This window comes from Parasteatoda tepidariorum, chromosome 10, assembly GCF_043381705.1.
Source record: "Parasteatoda tepidariorum isolate YZ-2023 chromosome 10, CAS_Ptep_4.0, whole genome shotgun sequence".
NCBI lineage: Eukaryota > Metazoa > Arthropoda > Arachnida > Araneae > Theridiidae > Parasteatoda > Parasteatoda tepidariorum.
In genome coordinates, this window is record NC_092213.1 from 81,037,771 (window position 1) to 81,046,376 (window position 8,606).

An 8,606-nucleotide genomic window follows, 5' to 3' on the forward strand; every position below is an offset into this window, starting at 1 on the left:
ATTTTCAAATTAGGCAGTGGTAAATAAAATAAAACAAAGAATTATTTGTCCCGTCTCCTTATTAATCTGTTCGGGGATCATCTTTTTTGTCCTACTTTCATTATAGCTTTTCTGAAAATGTCACTTAGTTTTTTCACAAAGCTTCACATTATTATATTTTATATTTGAGCAGCCGACCCAATTTTGGGTTTGCGACTACTAATGTTCTCGTCCGTAGCTTTGTAATTTTGAACTAATCCAGAAGACAAGGTAACTCCTGAGTCAGTACCCCCATAGGTATGGTTTGTTGTGGGAACGTGAAGGACTTTGTGACTCGACAGATTTAACGTGCTCCAGTCACCATTTACTACACTGGCGGGGATCGAACCCACGACCTCTTAGACATGGGCCCAGTGCTCTACCAACTAGGCTATCCTGGCCCTACTTTATTATATTAAGCAAAACGCGTTTTTTTTTTTGTAGTTCATCCAATCAGAATAGAGGTAAACTCTACTTAGCATCACTTGGCTTGATGATATTGCTCGCGGTCTACTCGGCTTGATGATATTGCTCGCGGTCTACTCGTGATAGTCAAGATTTACCACTAACAAGTAATTTTCTTCGGTACATATCTCTTTTAAGGGGCCGTAAAACACTTATTTCCACAGTTCCGATATTAAAACTGCTTAGTATTGGTGCAGTTTCAGTCATCACCAAATGGTAAATTCCAGGAATAGCCCACCCCGTGGCGACTTTTTGAAATATCGCCAAGTTGGCGATTATTACTTGGATCATTGTTTTTTTTGTATTATTAAAAATACAATTTGAATTATTACAAATTTATTAAAATATTATTAATAAAATAAAATAAGAAATAACTTGCAATAAGGTTGTAACATATCTCCCGAAATATCTTCCAGAAATCTAGTTTAGCGAGATTTCAAAAAATTCACTTGGCTAGATTTCAAAAAGTCGCCTCGCAGTGGGCTATTCTAGGATATCAATATTATACCTAAGTATATTAAGTCCTTATTGTATAACTGTTCAACATTAGAGTTTTGTCCAAAATGCATTTATCAGTGGCAATAATAAATAGAATTTTCTTATTAGACATTGGTGAGGACTTTGGAGCATGGCATTTCTCTATCTGACCTTTAATTTATATATTACTTAATAATTAAAATATCATATATTTATTGAAATACATAAATTTTATTTAAAAAGTACTTTGATATTTTGAGAAGTCATAATAATTATATCATCAATTACTAGTGAAATTAAATTCAACATTTTATGCTTAGGGATACTTTAAAAATAAACATTTACCACAGATCTGGTAAAAATTTAATAAGCACATCAACGTCATATTATGACGTCATTGAGTATTGGTATGAGACTAGAGCCCCTGAATTAGATGATAGCATATGAGACGAAGCTCTCTAGATGCTATTAAATTAATTAATAGTCATCTGTGTTTGGTGATTTTCTACCGTTATCCTGAACGAATTTCCCTTGAACTTTTTCTCCATTAACTTTCTTCAGCTTCTTTTTATTTTATTTCAATTAATACATATTAATAATATTAATTAAGCTTTGGTGTCAAAAATAATATGGTGAATAATAATATTCCTAAAACAAATAAGTATATCTTTTCTTCATTAACTTTGCTTTTTAGTAACCTGGCTACTTTTGAAGTGATACTTCTTATGCGACTTCCAACAAGGTTGCGTTAAACGTTTATTTCAATATGCATATATTACCTAAGTTAAAAATCATTGGCCTCAATAATAGTATATCGATCTTTCACGTTTCTCCAAAGCAAATTAGTGCCACTTTTAAATTAATTTTTCCTTTGAATAAATATTTTTATTCGTAATAATAATATTATTCGTAAAATAATTCGTAATATTTTTAATTATTAATGTTAATTATTTTTTATTATTAATAGTAATTACTTTTCATTAATTATTATTAAACAGAGTAATAACTATTTTCTTTCATTTTAATTACCCTAGATTTTAAACTGTTTTCAGTTTAGTTTAAAACAATGGCTAACGCTTAACCAGTCAGAAAATTTCTTTTTGTTTTCCGCCCTTCCCGCTCGAAGTTCGTCGTAGAATGTTCTAATATCAACTGTGAACTTCCTCTTGCTTCGAACTATGTATATGCCAAATTTTATATCTTTAGGTTGGTTGGTTGGTTGGTTTAAGAGTCTTTAATGGACACTCAGGCAGACATTATATATATATATATATATATACCTTGATAATTCGCGACTCTGGTGTAGATTAGCGCTTTGTTTGTATGACAGATTCGTGGTGTTATTATTTTTTCTATAATCCAAAGCTTTGTAATTTTAAACTCAATCCAGAGGACCAGGGAACTCCTAGATCAATTGTTGGGTGAAATTCACCTTCGTGGGGGACTTTTTGATGAAACTAGCCCGCATTTGCGGTATTTGCGTTTCCGCATGGAGAGGAACACCTCCTATGGTTAGCCTGACTGCAAGGGGACTCTAATCCATGATCCATCTACTACTGAGGATATTTTGCGTCAGCACTGTGGTCGGTGCAAGCCAGATGCGGAATTCGTATCGATCAGCCATCGATGGGATTCGAACACGGTTCACCACATTAAAAGGTGAACGCTCTATCCCCTGAGCCATCACGGCTCTCATGGCGTTATTTTGAAACCGTCGTTGAACAGCCGAGCCAATTTTTGGGTTAACGACTACTAATGTTCATCTCCCTAGACTTGTAATTTTGAACCCAATATAGAAGACAAAGGAACTCCTGGATCAAATATTAAGAGAAATTTGTCTTCGTGAAGAACTTTTTGATGGAACTAACCAGCATTTGCGTTGCATGGAGTGGAAGACCACTAAAACCTCCCACGGTTAGCTTGACGGCAAGGGACTCTAACCCATGACAACTGATGATATTTCACGTTAGCACTGTGGTTGGTGCAAGCCGGTTGCGGAATTCATATCCACCAAGCATCGCTGGGATTTGAACTTGGTTCCCTGAGCAATCACGACTCCTCATGGAATTATTTTATTCTATAACATTGTACAGCCGACCCAATTTTGGGTTTACGACTACTAATGTTCATCTCCCTAGACTTGTAATTTTGAACCCAATCCAGAAGACAAGGGAACTCCTGGATCAAATATTAAGAGAAATTTGTATTCGTGAAGAACTTTTTGATGGAACTAACCAGCATTTGCGTTGCATGGAGTGGAAGACCACTAAAACCTCCTACGGTTAGCTTGACGACAAGAGACTCTAACCCATGACAACTGATGATATTTCACGTTAGCACTGTGGTTGGTGCAAGCCGGATGCTGAATTCATATCCACCAAGCATCGCTGGGATTTGAACTCGGTTCCCTGAGCAATCACGACTCCTCATGGAATTATTTTATTCTATAACGTTGTACAGCCGACCCAATAATTATGTTTACGACTACTAATGTTCATCTCCGTAGCCATGTAATTTTGAACCAATCTAGAAGAGAAGGAAACTCCTGGATCAGTACCCCTAAAGGTATGATTTGTTATGGGAACATGGAGGTCTTTGTGACTCGACAGATTTAACATGCATCAGTAACCATTTGCTGCACTGGGAGCCATCGGACGGAGGGGATAGAACCCCTGACCTCTTGGAGATTTGTCCAGTGCCCTACCAACTAGGCTACAAAGAGTTATTTTATTTTATAACCGTCGTTGAACAGCCGACCCAATTTCATGGGTTTACGACTACTTACGTTCAACTCCGTAGCCTTGTAATTTTGAACCAATCCAGAAGACAAGGAAACTCCTGGGTCAGTACCCCCAGAGGTATTGATTTGTTGTGGGAACATGGAGGACTTTGAGACTCGACAGATTTAACGTGCATCAGTCACCATTTACTACACGGGGAGTTTTCGGCCGGCGAGGATCGAACCCACGACCTCTTGGATATGGGCCCAGCGCCCTACCGACCAGGCTATCCCGGCCTCTACAAAGAGTTATTGACGTTTTTTGGAAGCCTCTGTGGCCACATGAAATAATACCATAAACTGCTGTATTCATGACTGTTAGATCAAATTTAGTCTATCGCCCTTTGTGCCAATTCTGAAAATGGCGCAGTTTTGTAAAAATTAAAAACGTCTGTGCTCTAAATTTTTAATAATTCAAGAGTTATGCCAACACTGCATTATCTAGATCCATAAAAATTTACAAAAAATTAAAATTTTTTATTAAGTCGGATAATTTTCAACTAGGTGGGAAAATCTCACCAAACTGGCGATTTGTAAAATCTCTAATAACTTTCAAAGCATTTAAGTTATTTGTTCGTTCAAAAGCTTAGATAATTCTTTAATTTTTTTTTTTTTTTTTTTCTTGGCAAGATATGACATTTATAGTTTGCCTCCAGTATAAAAGTCACAAATTGTGGTACCCGTCATTCCGATATCTTCCGGCCAATGAGGCTGATTGTCGATTAGATACAGAGATTCTAGTGATTAGTATTGAAACACAAAATAAATATGTTACAGTAAGAAGTTGCCACCGGAACAATAAATCAATTGAAGTGATCGTGAATGAAGATCTCGTGTAAAAACTGCACACGCAACAAACAAGAAAAGAAGTTTTTTATACATATATTTAGTAATTAAGGAATGCTTAACAAATATAGAGTATAGCAAAATAAGGTTTATTTTAATTCGACAAGAACCTTTAAATGTAAACCTAAAAAGGTTCTTTATGCGGTTTACGTTTAAGCCTTCTAACCTTAAAACGAGATCTGTGACAATCTGCTCTATTCTACGCACATTACCCTGATCCAAAACCTTTGAAATCAACCTTCTTTATAAAAACCTTAAATCGAGGTTGACTTAGGGTTTACAGGCGTGAAAAATCCTTAAATAAAGCTTGTCTCAAGGTGAAAATAATCTTAAATCTAGGTCATTATAAGGTTTCTTTTCGCAACGTCTTGTATGCTCAGCTAAAATACACCTTGTCATGAAATTTTAATGGACAATGCAATTTGATCCTATCGCTAGTGTGACGTCAGTTAAAACGTCATTATGGACTTTAGTGACAATACTTTTAAGAAAGCTTTAAAAAATAATTTTTAATCCTTTTTGGATAAGAGGTTTGAAACTGCAACAGTTTTGCTGTATTGAAAAAGGTTTTTAATGCAAACATTTTCGTTAAAATGAAAAGAATATTCCGACAAAAGGTTGGCTGTCTGGGTAGCCATTTATTCAAAAAATATGTTCCCAATAATTTAACCGGTAGGGTTGAAAGTTTCGAGCCAATTAATACGAATTTGACTTTTATCGTATTTCGCCATTTCTCTAGAATTCGAATCAGATAAATTATGCCTTCAACTATAAAACTCGTTTATTTAACGATAATTCCATGCATAAATATTTTAAAAAAAATTTATATTCATGTCCTGGGGTAATTCTCTCCCCCCATCCAATGAAAATGTTCTCTCTACTCCCCCGCCTGAATGTATTTCGTAAGATTTATAAGAAAAATAGTATTATTCTTTTTCGTAAATTCCCATTCAAACGATTTTCCTCCAGTTTCTAAAAGTTTAAAACTTCACCTTGAGCTGAANACCTGCATTTTATATATATTATATATATATATAAGAGCTGAAGTAGATAATTCGCTACTCTAGTGTAGATTAGCGCATCCTTTGTATGACAGATTCATAGTGTTATTATTATTATTTTACCGTTGTTGAACAGCGACCCAATCTTTATACTGACGTTCAACTCCAAAGCCTTGAAATTTTGTACTCAATCCAGAAGACCGGGGAACTCCTAGATCAAATGGCCTTCGTGGAGGACTCTTTGATGGAACTAACCTGAATTTGCGTTTCCGTAAGAAGAGGAAAACCTCCCATGGTTATCCTGACTACAAGGGGACTGCATGGAGGAGAAGACCACGAGAACCGTCCACGGCTAGCCTAACGGCAAAGGAACTCTAACCCATGATCCGTCTACTACTGAGGACATTTTACGTCTGCACTGTGATCGTTGCAAGCCGGATGCGGAATTCGTATCGACCAGCCTTCGCTGGGATTCGAACACGGTTCACCTCATTGGAAGGTGAACGCTCTATCTCCTGAGCCATCACGGCTCTCATGGCGTTATTTTTAAACAGTCGTTGAGCAGCCGAGCCAATTTTTGGGTTTATGACTACTAATGTTCAACTCCCTAGAGATGTAATTTTGAACCCAATCCAGAAGACAAGGGAACTCCTGGATCAAATATTAAGATAAATTTGTCTTCGTGTAGAAATTTTTGGTGGAACTAACCAGCATTTGCGTTGCATGGAGTGGAAGACCACTAAAACCTCCCACGGTTAGCTTGACGGCAAGAGACTCTAACCCATGACAACTGATGATATTTCACGCTAGCCCTGTGGCTGGTGCAAGCCGGATGCGGAATTCATATCCACCAAGCATCGCTGGGATTTGAACTCGGTTCCCTGAGCAATCACGACTCCTCATGGAGTTATTTTATTTTATAATGTTGTACAGCCGACCCAATTTTGGATTTTCGACTATTAATGTTTAACTTTGTAGCTTTGTAATTTCGAACCCATTCCAGAAGACAAGGAAACTCCTGGATCCCCCAGAGGTATGATTTGTTATGGGAACACTCACATGGAGGACTTTGTAACTCGACAGATTTAACGTGCACCAGTTACCATTTGCTACACGGGGAGCCTTCGGCAGGAAGGGATAGAACCCCTGACCAAGAAGACAAGAACCTTTTAATGTAAATCTAAAAAGGTTCTTTATGCGGTTTACGTTCAAACCGTCTGACCTTAAAAACGAGATCTGTGACAATCTGCTCTATTCTGCGCACATTACCCTCATCCAACACCCTGGAAAAGCAACCTTCTATATAAAAACCTTAAATCGAGGTTGACTTAGGGTTTACAGGCGTGAAAAATCCTTAAATAAAGCTTGTCTCAAGGTTAAAATAATCTTAAATGTAGGTCATTATAAGGTTTCTTTTCGCAACGTCTTGTATGCTCAGCTAAAATCCACCTTGTATTGAAGTTTTAATGGACAATGCAATTTGATCCTATCGCTAGTGTGACGTCAGTTAAAACGTCATTATAAACCTAAGTGACAATACTTTTTAAAAAAGCTTTAAAAAAAACTAGTTTTTAACCCTTTCAGGATGAAAGGTTTGAAACTGCAATATTTTTGCTTTATTGAAAAAAGGTTTATAGTCTAAACATTTTCGTGACAGTAAAAAAAAAATTCTGACACAAGGCTGGCTCTCTGGGTAGCCATTTATTCAGAAAATATGTTCCCAATAATTTAACCGGTAGGGTTGAAAATTTCGAGCCAATTAATACGAATTTGACTTTTATCGTATTTCGCCATTTCTCTAGAATTCGAATCAGATAAATTATGCCTTCAACTATAAAACTCGTTTATTTAACGATAATTCCATGCATAAATATTTTAAAAAAAATTTATATTCATGTCCTGGGGTAATTCTCTCCCCCCATCCAATGAAAATGTTCTCTCTACTCCCCCGCCTGAATGTATTTCGTAAGATTTATAAGAAAAATAGTATTATTCTTTTTCGTAAATTCCCATTCAAACGATTTTCCTCCAGTTTCTAAAAGTTTAAAACTTCACCTTGAGCTGAAATAACGACAAAATGGGGGTTTTACTGTCGCTTTCCTTGACGAAACTTTAATCAGACAAAAATGAAAACTAAGACGAAAGACTAAATAAAAGTCTAATTTAAATACCTTCCCTTCTTGAAAAGAATTAATTCCAGTTGTTCATCTTAAATGTTTCTTTCTTTAATTAAAATGTCCTCAAATACCCGAGATTGTAATTAGGCTTAGCTGCTAGCCTTCTTTTATTCCACAACTTTCCGAATTTCTGAGAAAAGTTAATTTTCTCTCGGATTTACTTTAGCAAAATGTTTTGCTTCCTTTTGAATAGGGTGTTTCAAACAAAAACTTTCATATCAACGATTGAATGAGAAGAAAAAAAATTGTAAGAAATTGTTTGAAGTGAACAAAAGTATTCAGCCATTTTTTCCAGCTCTTTTTCTGCTATAGACGGCCACCATTCTTTACTTCTGAAGAAATCGCTTACCCTTTTTTTAAAATTTTGTTTTTATTTTTCTAAATCAACTTTGATTTTCAATAGGTGGTTTGTAATGGTGCTAAATAAACAGAAATGTTCGAATTTGAATGAAAGGGTTTTGTTTGACTGCGGCTGAAAGAGAAAGGAAAATATATTAAAAGGTAATTCATATAAAAGTATAGTATGGTATATATATATATATATATATATATATATATATAAAAGAAAACACAAAAAAAGTTAAGAAAAACTTATTCACGTTAAAAAGATTATTTACTAAAAATTTCTTTACTAAATAATTTCCCTTGTTAATCTATACAGTTTTTCCATGTGCAAATCCATTTCGGACAAATCCGTGGATAAAATTGTTTGCTAAAAATTTCTTTATTAATTTATACAATTTTCCATGTGCAAATCCATTTCGGGCAAATCCGTGTTAAAATTATCTATTAAAATTTTTTCTTTGATAATTTAAATAATTTTTCTATGTGCTAATCCATATC